The sequence below is a fragment of the Poecilia latipinna genome, unplaced genomic scaffold, assembly GCF_001443285.1.
Source record: "Poecilia latipinna isolate Pla-1442-1.1 unplaced genomic scaffold, P_latipinna-1.0 Scaffold671, whole genome shotgun sequence".
NCBI lineage: Eukaryota > Metazoa > Chordata > Actinopteri > Cyprinodontiformes > Poeciliidae > Poecilia > Poecilia latipinna.
Window position 1 is genome coordinate 10,667 of NW_015113287.1, and position 19,688 is coordinate 30,354.

General features: G+C 39.5%; 1 long non-coding RNA gene across 1 annotated transcript in view; it reads right to left on the reverse strand.

Annotated features, from left to right (window-relative positions):
* Positions 1 to 328: 328 nt before the first annotated feature.
* Positions 329 to 19,688, reverse strand: part of LOC106954670 (uncharacterized) — a 22,711-nt gene continuing 3,351 nt past the window's right edge. Inside the window, exons 2-3 of the long non-coding RNA XR_001426406.1 lie at positions 17,093 to 17,103; positions 329 to 487 (exon numbers count right to left, since the gene is read on the reverse strand). This is a non-coding gene — a long non-coding RNA (uncharacterized LOC106954670). The remainder of the gene's footprint in view (positions 488 to 17,092; positions 17,104 to 19,688) is intronic.

Here is a 19,688-nt window from a genome sequence, read left to right on the forward strand (position 1 = left end):
TTTAAAACATGAAATTATTGTGTTAAAAGTACATGATATTCTTTTATTAATCTAATAACCCCCTAAGTTCATTTTTTTGAGTGCATGATTTTTTTTAATGTTAATCCAAAGAGTTATTTCTTTCAGTGTACATAGCAACACTGATATGTGCACAATCCTGCCAGGAAAATTTAGTATTCTCTAAACTGCAGCTGGCGTTTTCCTGGCACGAAAAACAATCATCTCGCAGGGCCTCGTGTGATTTCCCATGATCTCGCGGGATCTGCCGTGATCTCGCTCGTCGCCTCCAGCACAAGATCAGTCTGACTATAATGAATCGTGTTATCTCAACATGATTCAATTTCATAAACGTTAAGTTGATGAATTTCTTGTTTGTTCAACATGATTTTATCACGTTTTTGTTTAAAACATGAAATTATTGTGTTAAAAGTACATGATATTCTTTTATTAATCTAATAACCCCCTAAGTTCATTTTTTTGAGTGTGCCTACAATCAACATAAATGCTTACCACGAACAATTATTGGATTGACAGAATTGTTCTACCTCTTAATGAGAAACATCAATCATCCTTTTGCACATGTGGTAAATTTGACCAATTACATAATGGATAGCCTGAAGCATACGGGCTTAAGCATCTTATCAACACAGTTTTATTCATTTCCTCAGCTGTATGATGATGTTTGATCAACAAACACTCTATTCACATCATGTTTTACATTTTAAATGAGATTCAAGACAGATTAACAACCCTGTAATGTCTCTTCAGCCGTCAGCAGTCACATTCAAAGTGTTTATGGTCACAGGTCAAGTTCACCTTCCTACCAGACAGGATGTCACTTTTCTTCACAATTTCATTTGATGATACATAATATGGGATTGCATAGAAATCCAAGAAAGCAACCATTGAAAAACACAAAATACCTACTATGTCAAGTCTTTACTGGTGTTGAAGGTGTTCAGAGTATTTTCAGTGCTTATTTTTTTTTCCTACTCCAGATTTTTATTATTTCACAGAAAACCAACCAAAACATAGATGGCTTGTTCCTTCTGCAGCCATTTTGTTTAGTAATTATGCTACAAATTACATAATTACATTCCCATGTATTTTTCTTAACTGGACACATTTTAGTGCTAATGGAAGTCACATGTTTCTTCCACTAAGTCTCCTGACAACACCTCGTCTCTTGTTAATTTGTGTTGTGGAGATATTAAAAATTACGGACTGATTTCGGTCTAGGCTGGATATTTAGTGTGATTGATATGCTTTGAATTACATCTATTCAAACTGTTGGTTTTGAGAAAATGGTGAAAGTATTTCCTGCAGTGTTTTCAGCAGGGATATTGAATTACATATTGAAAGACAAACCACTTCATGCCTTTTTACACATGTAGCAATTCAATCTATGATGTCAATGATCTATACTTCAGTACCTGCATGAGAAGGTATTCTATAATTCTAAGTTGTGATGAATGCAGCTAAAACAATATATTTCTTAAACAATTAACCTCGTTTATGATCAGGAGACATTGGACTCTTTTTGTCTTTCTGCCCCCCTCATGGTCGCCCAACTGTCACCTGAAATGTCAGATTCTTGCTCATAATCCCGCCTGCCTGCAGCTGCCATCAAACAAGCGGCGTCCCCCGCAGACCCTCATTTTAAAATAAAAATGCTTTTAAGCTCTAGCTTGTATCAAATGTCACAGATTGATCTAAAGCTCTTCTTTGACTTGACCTACTTGAAAAGCAAAATCGGAGAGTTCTCCGACCTGCTAACTAGACTGGACTGTCTCATGTCGTTATGAGTTCTTCGCTCTTTGCTCTTTTATTTAATAATTACTGAATGAGCTCCACATTTTCAGTTCGTGTAAATCTGAGTGAAAGATCTGAAACTCCCCCATCCGTGTTATGGTTATCGCATCTGCATTGTGCTGTGTGGCTCGTCTGCATCAGAGACTGAACCTTTCACTCTGGAGTCACCATGTGGTCGCAGCATGACTTTGGTGTGGCTCCATTTCTTTCCGGCGTGGAAAAACAGAAATTTGATAACAATGCTGACAGAAAGCCCGTAATTATGAGGACTAAATCCAACAGGTTGGATAGGATCGGCCACAGTATCAGCTGTGCGGAAGATTACAGGGCAGATGACAAGTACCAGATGATTTAAAGGCTCCCAGTTGAAGCGTTTCATATTGATGAGGCTGAAAATAGACAATTTGACAACTCCACATTTGGCTGTGTATTATTTCCAATTTGGTATTCAGATTTAATTGTATTAGCATAAGTGGCATGGAGCCAGAGAACAGCTTGTATTTGTATTCACAGCACAGTGGCCAAAATGCAAAACACAGTCTGTCAGGGTGGGTATGACAACCGGGTCGAACTTTCAAAAACATTTCCTGAAAATGTGACAGGAGTATTCAACAGAGTTCAGGACAAAAGCATGGTAATACAATAAATTATAGATTACTCAAAGCTGACTCTTAAACTGGGCTAAGCATCTAAAGAATTCAGAGCAGACACAATGCTGACAGCTCTGCATTATTCATGCCTCTCTCTCTCTCTCTATCTCTCTATCTCTCCAGTGCGCACACGGACACACACATTCACACATTCCTTTGAATCGTCAGCAACATAGTTGAAACAGGTGGATGAAAACTTTTTTTTTTTTTTATTCCTAAAGACCAGCTGATGCGCTTAGAGAATTATTTATTGAAATAAGAGTCATCCACAGCATCACCTCCAACTCAACCACACTTTGACTGTCTGGAAGGATTTGAAGCACAAAACTCAGCATGAAATGAGAGAGACAATAATTAGTTTCTGTTTTTTCCACAATCTTATGAAGTTATCACTCTGCTTTAGAAGGAAAAGCCATCTTCAGAGACAAAGTGAAGTTTACGCATAATTGAAGTAATTACCACTTAATTACTAATGAAAACCTCCCAAGTGGTCTCTTGGGAGGTTTTCATTACCAACAAAGTGACTACAAGGAAGAATTATCTTATCTTGTGACAGTGGATTTATTTGTAATTGAAAATAAAAATGTTGTGGTTTGATTAATGAAAACATTTCGCTGCATGTGCTTTAAGCAATTCCAACATTATTAATAGTTGTTAATATATCCTGAGGGTGCTTATTTTTTCTCTCTCTCTAAAAATGGAAAATGTGAAAATGACACACACACGCACACACCTACACACACACACACACACACACACACATTTAAAGTTTTTCTTTTTAATTAAATCAACAATTTTATACATTATGGAAACATTCTCAAAAACATGAGAGAAATTACGGAGAGAGCATAAAAACCTCTAGAACTATCTGTTCCTGTTTGATGTCAAAATTTATTTAGAGTATTTTTTTCACTTTTGGTGATTTTGCTCATTAATTTCTTGACATTTCCTTTATTTGGGTTGGGCTTGGTTTTGATTTTTCTCTTGTTTGCCATCACTAAGCTGAGTAATACAGTTTTACCGTTTCCTCTTCGTATTCTCTTCCTCTGCTGAGACGAGTGGCGTCCTGGGTAGGATCAGTTCCCCTCGTCGCTCAAACAGCATCTTACCCCAAAACTGACATCACAGCATCATTATTTTGGCTGGTCATGCACAGCAGCTCAATGTTGGTGAGGAAGATGTTCTATTTTATGTATAGACGGTAAATAAAGACAGAACCTGTTGGTGTGGGGCTGAATCTCTCACAGGTGACTAATTATTTTCACAGCACCAGATTACACCCTGAATCAGCTCATATGTCTAAATATCAACCATGTCTAACTGACTGCAACTGAGGGCTGTTTCACAAAAGTTGGATTATGAAATCCAGGATATGGGACAAAAACAGGTTTGACTTGGCGTCATCAGTTCATCCTGGCTTTACCCGTTTCACAAAGACCAAACCAGGCTGATCAGATGCGACTATGTCGAGCCAGGCTTAAGTAATTCAGGCCAATGTGCATCCACAGATATGTACACTCAGAGGAAAGGGTCTCTAAGCACTGCAGCCCGCCGTGGTCCTATACTGCACAAATCCTAGATTCCAAGCACAGGACAGTGATGCACCATGACTGGCTTAAACCATATGAAAGTGGCTTGATACCAGCCTGAGGTTTACGCCACAGAAGTAAAACGTTGCAGCAATGTCGAGACCCAGAATTACAGCCGTACAAAGAGGATGTTCTCCTGGATCTAAGTAAGTAAATTTAATGAGAGAAATCCTTTTCTTGTCGTGTGTCTTCCCACACACCTCTATCGCACCAGAAGGCAAAAGCATGGCAATACTACCAAACAAAACATTTGTGGGGGTGAAGGCCTAACTATAAACTGTTAAACAGAAGAGCCATTGCTTGTGACCGCATTCAAGTCACACTTTCCTTACTCCTTAACTAATATGTTTTTAAAACAAAGGTTTGTGCTCGTGTGTTTCCTCATTGAGAGTTTTATAGGACAGTCAGTGGCACTCTCACGTGTGCCAGATCCACAGCTTGTTAATTTAGCCTAGCTGAAAGGTAATCGGGGAAACGGTTCGCCTGTGCAAAGAGAAGCCCGTCCGCCCACCGGCCCTCTGAAGCTCACTAATCACCATATTGCTTTGCTTCCTTCTATCCACACAAGCCCAGAGTGTAAAACAACAACAACATCTTACCAGTTGATAGAGGTTATGTTTCCAAAGATTTCTTACTCAGGACTAGTTGCTAGGCAACCGGTTTCAGGCAAACACTGTGTCACCCTTACAATTCAAAGTTGTGCTTTAATCAATGGTTGGGTATTCTTTACCATTCATAAAGTTTTGACTCACAGCACAGGAGATGTGAACACCCACAGCCCAGCCACCCTGGAGGATGTCACTGGCGACTCCTCTGTCTGATGGCTCCTACCAAGATGGACTGAACAGGTTATTGGAAAAACTTTCTGCAGCCAATTTATTCTTCCAGGCATCTGCTCAGTGAAGCAGCAGTGCCAGCGTCGTCCAAGACATTTCGCACATGAGCAGAGCAGCTTGGATTCAGTCTGCCATCGCTGGCATATGTGGGTCAGGAAGGACAGAGGAAAGTAGAGCGGTGCTGAGGACATGGGAAAGATAAGATGCATGAAATTAACCTTCTAAACATTGTTCCTATGAAATAACAACAAAAAAAAAAAATTCTTTATGACAGCCTTAGCAGTAAGATGAAAAAAAAATTACCCCATTTCTTTTCTCATTTAAATACGTCAAATTGGGAAATAAATATTAGATTGAAAAATAATGTGAGTAAATCGTAAAAAAGCAGTATGATGATTTAATTTATATAGAGAAAACACATTCCTAACCAACTTGGCCTTGAGTGATAAAGTAAGTAGAAGAGCTCTAAGCCTAATATCTGGTTCTGCCGCCCTGCATGGTATCAGATGCCAATAAGAGTTTGAGGAAATTGGCAGCTAGTGTTTTACATCGCAGTGAAAGTTTTAGTCCTCTTTTTATCTAGAGAACTGTTTTAAATTGAGCCATATTAAAGAATCTCTGCACATGATCTACTTGTTTAAGATCATGCTACACAGCATTTCAATTGATTTTAAGTCCAGACTTTGACTAAGATAAATCAGAATCCTCATTGAGATGGTTTTATATATATTTTTTGTTGAGCCATTCACAGATTAACTTGATGGTCTTACAGTGGCACTGGGGTCTTTCTGCATGGAGTTTCCATGTTCTCCCTGTGCATGCTTGGGTTCTCTCTGGGAACTCAGGCCTGAACCTTCAGAATCACATAAAGACAGTTACCTATGTTACCTGAAGAACATTTCCAGGATTAAAAGAATAATGCTCCGGTAAGTCATAGAGAAATCCACCCACGTGTCTACCTTTAGTTGCATTGATTACTGCAACAGTGTCTTCACAGGGCCGCCTAAAGAAATCAGTCCTCCAGCTGCAGCTGATCCGTAAGGCTGCTGCCGGTGTTCTCACTAAAACCACTATCTGTCTTGTAGTAAAAGTAATTCTGGCATCAAACTGTCGTCATCATGTGGAGCATTACTTTGTGTGGCCAGCATGCAGTGTCAGCTCAGGGGTCTCTGTTAGTGAAGCGTAGTGGTTATGAATAAGAAGTATTTTGGAGGTGGCTACTGACAGATGAAGGCCTATTGACATACCGAAGCAAGTAGCCATGTTACACTGTGAGCAGGCAGTGCTACACTCTCAACTCCTGTAGCTCTACTTGAACACTGGAGGTGCTGATCTGTGCAACAAAGCCTCATTTTAACACGCCAAGGACTCGGACACTATTTTGATTCCATTTTATAATGTATTTGGAAAAATGTCTGTAAATGAAAGTGTGTCAGCAAATGATGCTTCCTCATTTTGAGAAGAGCCAACTGTTACTAATACCGGTTCACACTGATCAAGTTTACAAGAAAAGCAGATGATCCCTTTTCGGAACAGTGTGATAACATTACTGGAGCAATCTTAGTCAATTTAGAAATGTTTCTAATGGAAGGTTAATAATTCCATTTGATATTGAATTAAAACATTTATTTGCACTGAGTTCCTGAGCCTCGACTTCTGCACAAAACAAATTATGAGGAGAAATAAATGAAAAGTTGAAAAGTTCACAACTGAAATGAAACATGTAGGTTAAATGCACATACAATAGAACAAATACTCTTTTTCTCCACATTTTTTGAGAAAAAAACATATTTTCTAGCCATCTTTGAAGGAAGCACTGCATGCCACACCGTCCCTCTACTCTTCCTATGATGTATTGTTGGAGACTGATCCTATTCCTATTAGCCAGCTTCTATTACCCCTCTGTAATGCACTTTCAATCACTTTTAAAGTCACGTATGACCGACAGTTGGTTTAAAATGTGCTCACTAAAAAGCTTGCAGGTTGTACACCAAAGTAATAAAACATTTTTGGAAATGTTGACATTTTTACTCACAAAACTAACATTACCTTCATCCTTGACTGATTTCTTTAGTGCATATCCAACTACTATGAACATTATGTCAATTATAAGCAAGTTCACATAGAAAATACGCATAAAAAACATGTGAGATCATCAAATTTTGCACCTTCATCTGCCTAACACAACACAGCTATTCCTAAAAATTGGGAAGGTAATCTGAATAGTGCAGGTGAACAGTCAACACTGGCTTTATCAACTCCACTGCTGCGACAGACAGCCTAAAAATCAACAGTGTATCTGTCTTCACGCAGAAATATGATCATGTTTTGTTGAAGAAGACCTTTGTTGCTCATCTCCATTATTTAAGACGGCACCACAGTCAGTCCTCCAGCAACATGCCTAGCATTAAAGGTCAGACTTTAGATAGAAGTATGTATATTTATACTGTTACATAAATGCTGTTAATGTATAGCGCAGTTCCAGCCATACATGTTTATTAATTCAAACCAAATTGTTGTGGAAAACATTTCACATTTCTGTTTGTAATAACAGACGAATAATATTCAAATTACTCTTCAGTCTCCTCTTGCTTTTTGCTGAATGATCCAAAAGAATAGCTTAACAAAACACAATAACGAAAGTGCTCTCTACCAAAAATATGTAAAAATACCTGGTAAACACCCACAGTAGTTTTAAAAACTTAACAACTTTATTTTAATCAGGATCTTGCCATTGTTTACCCAATTTTGTTGACCCAAATGTGAAAAACTCTCTGAGAAGGAAATTATTCCGGTAACAAGGTTTAGTCTACAATTATGCATTTGAATGTGCAAAAGAGCCAAACAACTAATTAGAAGTCTGGGAGAAAAGCTTGGGACAGGAGAATCAACTCAGTTCAATCCGGTGCCGTTTCATTAATCATAGAAGTGAATTAAACGTTGTAACTCATGTAGCTTTCTCCGTAGAGTTATTGTAGATAGTGACGGCAGCTGGCAGGAAGAATCTCTTGTGTCAGAATCAGAATAACTTTTGTTGAAATTACCATTAAAGAAGTTCACAGGCCGGGAAACTGTCTTAATGTATTGATGCAAAAATATATAGTAGAATAAAATATGTATGTGAAAACTAAAACTAGTCACCAGCAGCTCAGTTGGCAGCTTGAGTTTTCTCAGCTGCCGTAGGAAGAACGTCCTGTTCTGGGCCTTCATGAGAAGGGCCGTGATGAGCCTTCTTCATCAGGTTATTGGACCTTTTTAAACCCCTGACTGTAATGCTAATGAACTAACAGCATAGATGCTGTTGACACTCTCAACAACAAACTTATAGAAGATCTGCAGCATCCTGCTGTAAACCCTGAATGATCTTATCATCCTCAACAAGTCCAGTCTGCTCTGTTCCTTCTTATAGTTGCTTCACTGCTGCGTCTCCAGTCCAGTCTCTTGTCCAGATGAGCACCGAGGTATTTATATTCCTCGATCTCCTCCACTTCTTCTCCCATGATGGAAATATGCTTTGATCTAACTCTGTTTCTCCTGAAATCGACAATCATCTCCTTTGTTTTGTTCACATTTAAGATGAGATGATTGTTCCCTCCATGACACAAAGCGCTCCACCAGCTCTCTGTACTCAGCCTCTTGTTCATCTCTGATAAACCCGACAGCTGCAGAGTCATCTGAGTGTTTCTGTAGATGGCAGAAGTCAGACTTGTGCTGGACGTCTGAGGTGTAGAGAGAGAAAAGGAGTGATGAGAGTACAGATCACCCTTTGGTGGTCACGTGCCGCTGACCACCTGGTTACATACAACACCCTTCAGTCTCACAAAGAGTGAGACTGAATTTCAAAATCTGTGTTAGGGATAAAAAAAAAAAGGCTTGTTCTCAGAAAGATGTAAATGTTCAAAAATGCATCTTTTTAATTGCTGTTTGAAGTGAACAGATCCTGTAGAGATAGGCTTCTTTTCTTTTCTGGCCCAACCTACTGTCTGTGCCAAATTATGTGTGTAATTTGACCACATAGGGGTGGATAATTTTTAATCATGTCAACTTTAGCATTCACCAAGCATGCTCCAAAGGGTTTATAATGCTTTTTGTAACAGGAAAAGATCTCAAGAAGCTAAAAATAAAACTCCACTTGTTCCAATGCAAAAAATCAGCAACAATAAAAGAAAATGTGCTGTGCTCAGAGCCTTTGCACAAACAGCGGTGTGGGAGGCACTCTGCGTGATAGAGCATCTAGCTGGGAAGAAGCTCCAACATGCTAATTTAATGAGCTTGATGGGAGAGCAAGTTCTAAGGTCTTTTGGCTGCACTTCAAATATAAGATGTAATTGCCTTGCTGTCAAAGAGTCTTGGCATTTTGTTTAGCGATGATTAGTGAAAGGGCCACAACAAAACACAGTTTTTGAGACAAATTTATTCGAGATGATGAGTCTTAGTAAATGTAACAGGAAAACCCTTCCTCCAAGCACACACACAGACACGCACACACACACACCTACACACACACGCACACACACCTTCCCCACTGCAATAATCTGGAGGCTAAATCTCTCTCCAAGGTTCACTCAAAGACGGACAAATCTGTGTGACCCTGTTTTTTTCTTGGATTTTGAAGCAGCCTGGTTATGATCCATGAAATATGAATATGTGTCATTCCTTACTTAGTCTTTGGATTTTGAACAACGAACTGTTCTCTGATTGTACTGTTACAATCACATGAGTTGCAGTAATGGCAGGATGATATAAGATTAAGCTTGTCAGCAGTAAAAAAAAAAAAAACAGTTTTAGAGTATAAAATGAACTACTGCTCATTTTTACAGTCGACTACACAACTGCACCTTAGGTCACTTCTATTTAACACTTTAATACCTAAATTTCAAATCTCCGCCTGGATATTTTTGCTTTTTTTATTTTATTTTAAGCAGTTCTTTAAGTGTCCTGTGAGTAAATATATTTGCCTATTTATCCATAACAACAGGAACTTACAACACCTAGCAAGTTATGTTCGTAACTTACCGTCTATTAAGGGTGCCCCTCAGTTTAATTTCACTTCCTGCTGCAGTGGGTTGAAATTACCGTAATAACCCAATATTTGCTGGAAAGCACAATGTCTCCCCTTTCCAAAACCCTTGGAACTTTTCAGAAGTGCGACGAAATTAAGGTACTGCAAATTTGGCTGGATTGGCCTTTTTCCTAGATATTTATAACATTTCAAATAAATGCATCTTTAATTAACTTCATATAGAACTATAAGAAACTTGCACAGGTCCACGTTCCTCAGATTGTTTCTGTTTCTGGAATTACCCACAAGCAGGTTTTGCAGAAACTGTTTGTTTGTTTTTTTGTTTGTTTTTTGCATGACACATTTCTTTTTACATCAGTTTCCTGATGTGGTTCATCAGTACCTTCCTGATCACACCTGGCTCCTTGTTCCTGAGCTAACCAGTCATAATGCAGAGTGTGTGCAAACTGAAACGTTTCAGAGTTTAGTGCAGCCACGCATGTTTAATTGTAGTTATACTGGTTTCGTCTGTACACAGAGATGGCACAGTGTGCTCATACAGGGCAGCTACGTTTCCCTGTGTGACGCAGCTCTGCAGCAACGACCCGGAGACCGACAGCTTCGCATAGCTTCACACACTCCAGGGAGCAGCTTGCTTACTGATGCACTGCCTCTCCGTGCCTTTGGTTGTCTTACACTGGGATTCAATTTTCTATTGTTCAAAGAGATCTCGTATTGCCATCAGGGTTTCTGTCTCATCACAGAAAAACATCAAAGGGGTAAAAAAGCATCTTACTTCTGGAGGAAACCGGCAATGTCTCTTGGGCCGCTTCGAGAAAATTTTCCTGATCTTGTTTTCACAGGCTTTGTGCGCTTGTGTGTATGTGAGCGTGTGTGTGTTTTCTGTGGGTGCGGGCACGTGCCTGGAGTTATTGTGTGCTACAAAAATAACTGTCCAAACAAATGACCAATTACCATACAGCAGCCGTGATGGGGTCAGTCTTCCAACAGAATCCTGCTGATTCCAGAAAAAAACATTTTCTGGCATCATGCTAAGGAACCAAAGCAGCCCTGCTGCAGCAGGGACATCTAAAACATGATGGCCCACGACCAGCTGCAGAGGACATGAGTTGGACACCTCTGTTCCACAGCAACCATTTTTTTGCATTTAGTTTCCAAGAAACCAAAGGTGTTGCTTTGCTAATCCTTATGACTGCAACCAAACGTCCCAAAGACCGACATTCATTTTCAGAAGCTTCTTATGAAGCATTTCATGAAAATGAACCACAATTTTCAATCATGATTACCATGAGGTTTGTAACTCTTTCTCGTACTGCAAAACATAAAACCGTTGAATCTTTCAAGTTTATTTCTACAGCACATTTAAGCAACAAGGCAGTTCAAAGTGCTTTACACCATAAAAACACAAAAATCAAAACTCATACAAGCAGCATACAGTCAACAACTGAGAGACCAGTGACAAACATTATATTTTGTTGAGTGTCATCATCAAAACATATCAAATATATTGGTCAATGTTACATTTATTATGGTCCAAAAGGAACTCTAAGCAGGTGGATCTTTAGCCTTGATTTAAAAGGAACTCAGTGTTTCAGGTGTTTTGCAGTTTTTTTTAGAAGTTTGTTCCAGACTTGTTGGTCATAGAAGCTGAATGCTGCTTCTCCATGCTTGGTTCTGGTTCTGGGGTTGAAGAGCAGAACCAGAAGTAGAAGATCTGAGAGATCTGGAAAGTTGATACAATACCAGCAGATCTTTCATGTATTCTGGTGCTAAGCCATTCAGTGATTCATAAACTAAAGACAATAAGCCTGCTCTCTGATCTCCAGGGAGTCAGTGGAAGGACTTTAAAACTGGGTGATGTTCTCTGTCTTCCTGGTTTTAGCATCTGTTCTGTGCATGTACGTGTTCAGTCACCTGTAATGTAGAGCTGGCTGTCATTCACACAGTTATGGTAACTAATCTTATTTTCTGTCCTAACCCGAGCTAGTGGGAGCATATAGTTATTGAATAAGAAGGGTCCTAAAAGTGGCAAAGATAATTTCTCTGATAAATCCTGCCTCTGAAGGTTTAGGACATCTAGAAAACCATTTATGTTGACACAAAAGATGAGAGCCATGAGTCATGTATTATGAACAGTAAAGCTCCTGATACCATCCGTGTGTGGGATTGCTCCCAATCCAAAGAACTGGATGTATTCCTAATTCTGTCCAAGAACACGGTTGTGAATAAAGAGTGAAATTAAAATGTGTTCTGTCTCTTCTTCAGCAAACCAGGAGCGTTTGATGATTAGCTCTGTGTTTTCCGGCTCCATGTCTCGGGACGAAAAGCACAACGAGGCTCAAGGATCAGAATACTGAGATCCTGGACGGACAAACTACAGACAGTTGTCTAAAAGCAGATGGAGAAAAAGGTTAGCAAACTATGATCAACTCTGAACATTAAGAAAGAACTCTGAGTATTCCTGTTTGAGCCCAGACGAACAGCCTCATGACACTCAAAGCAAGTGTTTGCTGTCTTGGATCTTCTATAATGCAACAACAAGCTACAGTAAAAAATTTGCATGGTGCAGCACATCACATAGAATAAAACGGAGTCCAAAATGTTTTATTTACCATCCAACAACTCTGAGCAGTGTGAGTCAGAAGAAGTCTGACAGCAGATCTCAGTTTTTAAGCAGATTAAAAAAAAAAATGTGCAGATCAGATCACATATAAAAATCAATCACCTGCTTGGTGCATGAAATAGATCAGCAGATGAGATTTATGTATGTGAATTAAGCTCATTGGTTATTTCCACGGTCTAAGAAGCATTTCAACACCTGACAATTTCTTGCATCAGTTCTTTCAGTCTGAACTGTGACAAAGGTTTTTGCTCCTCTATAATTACAAATACAGACTGCTTTCCTATGAAGGATCAATGCTTCTTTTTTTTTTCAAGTATTTGTACTTTTAATTCATTTCTTATTTTAAAACTAAACTACAGAAGCATCAAATATCACGTGAGATACCTTGTGCCTTCATGTGAATGCAGAGCCTGGCCACACAGGAGTGAGACCTGCTGTGATGCAGCCGTTATCTCCAGGTGGAGTTCTAGTTCCAGTAAAGCCAGTCTGTCCAAATAGCCTTGCTTTGCAACATATCCCTCTGGAGAAACAAATCAAGACGGCTCGACTGGAACAGTATTTGCTCACCCTCACTCTCTGAATGCGCAAACAGCCTCTGAATTCGCCGAAAAGAAATGAAAGAACTAAAAGAAAGAGTATTTAAGAGATTCCGGACCCAAATCAAACATGGGGCTTCTGCACAGGAGACACTTTGAAACTTTCACTATGAACAAACACATCTATTCTAAGTGTTAAATTACTGCCATATGTGTATTAATTTCACATGTGCCCATTGCATATAACCTATTTTACAGACTTTGGTTTGATCTGTTTGCACATGTGGATTTCTTGGATTTGTACCAACGTCTGCTGCTGTTCTTTTCAGCTTTAACTCCTCGCTGCTTAAGACCACAAACAAGTGCAGGTTTTTCTTCTTTGTTTATTTCTTTTCATGCCAGAGATGATCAAGCCCGTGTGTGTAGTTCCCACACAGTTTCACAGTTGCCTTTGATTTGTTTTGTGCTTTCGGTGTGTAGGGTGAAATTGTAGCTGACGGTCCTCTCTGTGACGGCGTAAACACCTGAGAAAAAGCAAACATGCCCGTGAATAAGAACAGTAGCATTAAGGGCGTAAAGAGAAAAAGTATCTGATTCAGACCTGCAGATGGATGTCAGAAATGCATCATAAGTAAAAAAAAAAAAAAAAAAAAAGAGATTTGATGCTCTGACATTTTCACAAACAGCCGTGTTAATCTGCGCTGCTCAAAGCAAACCTGTGGCGGTAAATTAAATTAAGCCTCATCTTGAGCAAATGCTGCTTTGCAAACACAATGTGCTCGACTCACCGAATGTTACATTGTCTCACTGCTGACTGTGTGATGATTTTCTGTAGCTAAGGTGCGTTTGCTGTAATGAAGACAGGCATCTATTTAGACAACTCGTACAGGCATCACTGGTGATTTGGTAGTAGATCATCACAGTCAGGTTAAAGCCATTTGTCTGCACAGACCTTTTGTTGGCAAAAAAAATCACACTTTTAGACATTTACAGTCACAACCACTCCTTGTGGGAATGAGATTTTGCTTTCTGCAGCATTAACAGATTGTAGGTGGTGATATATCAGATTAGAGATGTCCTCAGGCAGCCAGAACACACATTAATCCTGTAATGACCCCCGTGCTAAGCTGAACATCATTATTTTTCACATGACATGGAGCAAAAGTTGGCACGGTGTCAGATTGCTCTATCAGGTGTTCACATCTAAAGTGTTATGCCTCAGAATGGCGGCTTGGAACGCTGAGATCTGAGGGGGTTTTTTTCATAGTTGTATAACCTCAAAGTCACGACTTTAAAAATATTTTACACAAACTGGACAACTGGGCTGGGAGAAGAGGCCAGATAACCATTTTCACTTTTAAACATTAGCATTTAGAGTAAATCTTATGTTAAATAAAAGACATTTCAACAATACCACCAGCCGATGAACAGTAATTGTATTCTTAAAAGTAAAGTAATTTAATTAACGATTGAAAGAATGAAGAAAGCTCAGCAAAAGCTTTTAAACTGACATCACAAAACCTTGTGCCAGATAAATACATCCATCTTCCATACCTGCTTAATCATTTCAGTGCCATCGAGGGGCTGCTGTCGGTGTCCTGCAGTACGAGGCTGAGAGGCGGAGCATCCTGTGGGCGGATCACAGGTCCACTGCAGAAACACAGCCACGCATCCACACCAAGCCTGAAAAGCATCAAAAGTAACAGAAAAACAAAGTCAATTCAGTCTAATCACATACATACATGTCAAATCATCCCAGTTATCAAACAATGAAGTCAAGTTCGGTTTATTGTTCAAAGTGTTTAAGCAGCTTTCTATCTCAAGAAAAGAAAAAAAAAAAGCAATTATAGCAAAATCTAGACTTATTTCACGTGACTGAGGACAAACTGTTGTTTCACAGCCAAACAGACTTTAAAAAGAAACTGGAAGATGAGTTAAAAGGAAATAAACAATGCTCCAGGTCAACAAAGACATTGACCTGCAGCAATACCTCATGCCGAGCATGCATGTAGCAACAATAGAGAGAAAAAAACTCCCTTTTAACAAGCCAAACCTCCAACAGAATCAGAACCTGGCTGAGTATAATCGGCCATCTGCTGCAGCTGACTGAACGTTTGAGAAGACAGAGCATACATGCAAAAAAAGAAACGGCAACACTGATCCACAAGCACTGTCTATGTTTGAGAAACGGAAGAAGTTGATGGCTGGAGTAGCCGCTTTAACGGCATTGTCTGGGAGAAAAACACATCTTAACAGATAAACTAGGATGAAGGATGAAAAGAGCAAATACTGTACAGTTAGTAAAAGAAAAGGCTCGGCTAATATGTGTCTATGCGAGAGACAGGTTTAAAGCCTAAGAAAACGCCTGGTGCATCACCTATAGAAGGACAACATTAAGTTATCAGCAGCAATAGCTCAGCTGATACGTCTCTCCAGGGAGATGTCACAGCTAAATAGAACGCCAGAGCAGATGAAAATACATGCTTCAAAGATGTGACACATAATTCTCATGCTTAAACCCACAGATTGTGTGTTTGTTCATAAATGGCACCATTCATGGCGACGTAGGATCAATGTATGACAGCAGCTTAAGATTTGAGTTTCTGCAGCCAAAGTCAGAGAGGGCAGAAAGGAAAACAATAAGGTTTTAAATGTATAATTACTGTCATCGCTCTTAAAAGCAAACAACAAAACTCATTCTACATTTTTATTATTATTTCAGTATAATTTCATTGTTCAGAATTCAACCTCTTCATTTTTACATACAACACAGGTTGACATACAACATGGCTGACAACTATTTTTCTACACACAAAACATCTGTTTGCAGTGTTATTCCAGAAAGCTGATTATGTGACTTGATTGTAAATGTCATGTTTGAAAATGCAGAAGATTTTTTTTTAAATCAATCCCTGTAAAAAAAAAAAAAAAAAAATGTCTTGGAGGATTTATCCCAACAAGAGAAAATCTATGAATTCCTCAAAGGCAGTTTGGAAATTGCATATTTTCACATTTCCATATGTTTACCTCTGCATAATGCCATCATCTCAGTCAAGGAATCTGCAAGAATTTCAACGTGCAAAGAGCAAGGGAGGCAGACACACTCTTAATCCTGACACAACTTCATGTCCCATTCGACAGTGTTTGATGTATTTGCAGGAAGAACTCATCAAAATAACATCTGGAACATTCTCGTCCATAATCATGAGCTATGGCGAGTGACTAAAACAATGAAATGCCATGATACCACAACGGACTTCTCTGACTGGTGGCAAGAATATAAAACTATGAATGCAAAAAAAAATAAATGAATAAATCTGAGAATCTGCATTTTCACAACATGTTGACACGATCTTGTTTCTTGTCTGACTTGCATTGTAAAAACTTCTTCCATACAGCCAGCAAATATTACAGAGCTGGTTTATTTATGCTGCTGCTTCACTGCATCTTAATGAGAGTTCACTCCTCATCTTGTCTGCACAGTTTTACAGGCGTTGGCATGTCTGCTAGGTGGAGCTACTGACAGGAGCTTTTGCCAGGGGCAGCTGTACAGGATCATTACACTGAGTGAAGTCTCAAGAAATATCTTTCATGCTGCTGGATTGTTGTCGAACTCTGAACGTTGCCAATGCCTGTGGTAAATCTACTCCCAGAAAGCATGATGGGAAACGGTGAAGGCCACTCATAAACACTTTGCAAGCCCTTCTTGATGAAAGTGACAGACTTTGGATAAAAAAAAACAAAAAAAAAAGTATCTTTGTCAGGGGAAAAACTCAAGCTGATGGAGGAGGAAAATGACAAAATAAGAGCATCTTGAGGGATGTGTGAAATGAGTCATTGAGCTGGAACCATGAAGATATGAAACTCCATGGCTACTTCCATGAGTCGTTTTTTTTTTTTTTTTTTTTTTAGCAGTTGCCCATCTGACCTGTTCACTTGAGGAACTACCACTTTCACAGCTTTCACTTCCCTGTTGCATTTATCTGTGGCATTTAAAATAAGAAAATATGTAATTCAGGTAACATATGTCAAAACTGCAATGTCAGATTTGAAAAACATTCTAGTCTAGATTGCCTGTTGTGTGCAAATTTCACTTATCTTCTTGGGATATCGTAGTTTGACTGCATATTTCAGTTCAGGTTCAGGCATAGTCGTTCAACTAGGTCTGCAGCTGGTAGTTGTTTAAGTTTAAGTTTAATTTGATTAAATCTTGTTCACAGTAAATTAAACAGATTAATAAATGAAGTCATGAAGGAATCATTTTCTAATTTATTTCTATTTTATTTATTTGCCTCTGCTGGGCAGAGGAGCTGCTGTTAGCTAGCAACTGGATTTTATAAATTTTATCCCCTGTGATGGATTGCTGACCTGTCCGTGGTCTACCTCGCCTCTCACCCAATCAATCCTTGACACAGATCCGAATCCTGCACGACCCTCATAAATTATGAGCAAGAAACCTGGGAGACGATGGACGGATGGATGAATCATTTTTTGATTTGAAGAAAAAAAAAATCAACAATATTTTCATCACAGATGTAGACTGAAACGCAGACCCAAAGGTTTGCTGAAACTAATCACCACAATCTATCAGTTTTGATAGTTAGGCCTTGAGCATTAAGATGGCATTGTTAAGTTTAAAGTGAAGACATCTGGGGATAGATAGTTAATAATAGGGACCCATAAGTGTCTGACTGCCCATTCACACCTGAACACTGCAGTCAACAAGTTCTTGCCGTTAGTTGCAACTGAGAGGTCCAAAACTGCTTTCTGCAAGAGAAGTCCAAAAAGGGAGAACGTGAGCATTTTCAAGTCTCCGTATTACATGTTCAACCTTATTTACTGTCTAACACCTGAGAAAGCTGCTGGTTCGTTAACCGCCAATGCACCGGCCAACCGGGAACACGTACATAAACTTTACGGGGAAGTCAGAGCCACACACCGGGCAGCGTATTGACATGCAAACACCCCACATAATGTGTTGTTCACAAAGATAAATCATTCTCACCGCTCCCTCAAAGTGGGTTTTAAACGCTTACCTTGATTTCTCCAAAGAAACATGATTCCTCAAATTGATGTAAATATCTGCACAGGTGAGCCTGTGTGTAGTTTGAGTGAAAAGTGGCGCGCGCGCGCGATCCGCGCTGAGGTGAACTTCATCAAGCAGCGAAAGCGCGCGAGGCAACACACCGATTGGTCCGCGCGCTGCCGACTTTAAACGCATAAACTATAAAACCTATCTTTTAGGAATAAATCTGCTCTGCCAGTGAAACGCTCAGAGCAACGGAGATGCTTGCAATTCGGCTTTAAAAAATTAATTAAAAATAAGCGATTGCACTGACTGCTATAATTGAAATGAAAACATGAGAAGTGGCTTAATGAGTGTGAATGCCTTTGCAATTAACTAAATAATTTAATTTGTTAGGAGGTCAAACATGTAGGTGTGACAGTATTTGACATGTTCTAAGGAATTATGTAATTTTCACAATAAAGCATACAGACAGCTTCCTGACAATGAAACCACTGGGCATGTCGGCTCATGTAACTCTGAGACTGTGTGGCTCTAAGGGCAGCCTGTATGCTGAATCGCTGCATGCTGAGGAACAGCCTTGTCAAACCACAATCTGGCCTCTGCTTCAACACACTGGACTCAGATGAACGTAGCGCAGCAAAAGCCTGTTAATCAGCAACAGCTTTTACACTGTAAACAAGATAAGATACTAATTCCTTCAAAGAGTAGGAGGATGACCTCATGAAATGGAGTCTGACTACATATGCACATGATATGACAAACCAGTGGGTGAATGTGCTCTTTGAGATTTCAATTGGAGATATAATAGGCATTATTAATGAAACTGATTATTATCACTGCTATATGCTAGCATATTTAGCTACTTCGGCTACAGAGAGAGAGTAGGGATAGAAACATAATTTAATTTTATTACACGTGAACTACGCTATAAGTTCCAAATAGAACTAATTCTACAGCAACAGTGTCAGAAAAAGGTGGATAAATTAGGATCCTGCATTTAAAATACATGGTAACTAAAAGACAGCAGTGTTTATATGGACGGGTTAGTTAACTGATAGCCCACATGTGAAGTATTCACACGTGACTCCATAGAAGAGCAGTTTGTAGCGGTTTGTAGGTTGAAGACGTTTCTCATTCCGAGGCATTCAGTGGGGAATAATTACAGTGGGGATGATAGTGAAGAATGTAATTGTAAGGAAAGAGCTTTTGTTTTGTCTCAGCAGAAAGAGAGCTTTGGTTATGAGGAGGGTGTTTGATATGCCAGTGTCAGCTGGCTGTGGTGAAGAATCCCCAGTTGGGAGCTTAGCTCTCAATTAAATCCACAGCCGAGCACTTTGATGGTGGAGGGCTGCACTGTGAATTAGCCTCTGTGTGAAGCTTATGTAGCTCTGCCACTGGCTAAGTGCACTTCCAATGACCTCCCTCCTGTCCTTAAACAGAAGCAGAGAAAATTAGAATGAAAAGCAGCAGTGTCAGTATTTAACCTGTCTGTCACGAGAGGACCCAAATTTGGGTCCTCTTGTGACAGGTTCCAGGGGGGTTCAACATCCAAGCCTCAGGGGGGGGCGCCCCCAAACTTTTCATATGGGC